The sequence below is a fragment of the Pongo abelii genome, chromosome 3 (assembly GCF_028885655.2).
Source record: "Pongo abelii isolate AG06213 chromosome 3, NHGRI_mPonAbe1-v2.0_pri, whole genome shotgun sequence".
Classification (NCBI taxonomy): domain Eukaryota; kingdom Metazoa; phylum Chordata; class Mammalia; order Primates; family Hominidae; genus Pongo; species Pongo abelii.
Window position 1 is genome coordinate 103,621,999 of NC_071988.2, and position 502 is coordinate 103,622,500.

Genomic DNA, 502 nt, shown 5'->3' on the forward strand with positions numbered 1-502 from the left:
TCTGAAGTAACTGACAGCACAGTCTTAGATTACCACTCAGGGTGGAACTCTTAACATTCACTTAAGTAACACCTACAAAGGATTTTCCATTCAAGTTGATGGGTATCAATTCCCTGAATGCTAATAACAGAAATCAAGAAGCTTCCAACAAATGACAGGAAAAACAATTCTGACTTAATCCTACAGTTATCACTTAGACTCTTCAGTTTCACTTTCTTAAGAGTAACTCAAAAAGTTCCTTAGGCACACATACTAATAATCACAGTCCTGAAATTTTAAGGCCCTAACCAAAAAAATAAAATCTTTGAGAAATGGAAAATAAAATCATTCAAACAAATAAGCACACACACATAAACACGGTATATATTTCTTTAATCCTCCCTCCACACTTGAATTCATCTATGAAGTCCACCACAGCTCTAAAAATCTCTCTGAACTAGCCGCATTTCTATTATGATTAACAGATTTTAAGTCCTTTTTATTTAATGGAAGCATAAAACAT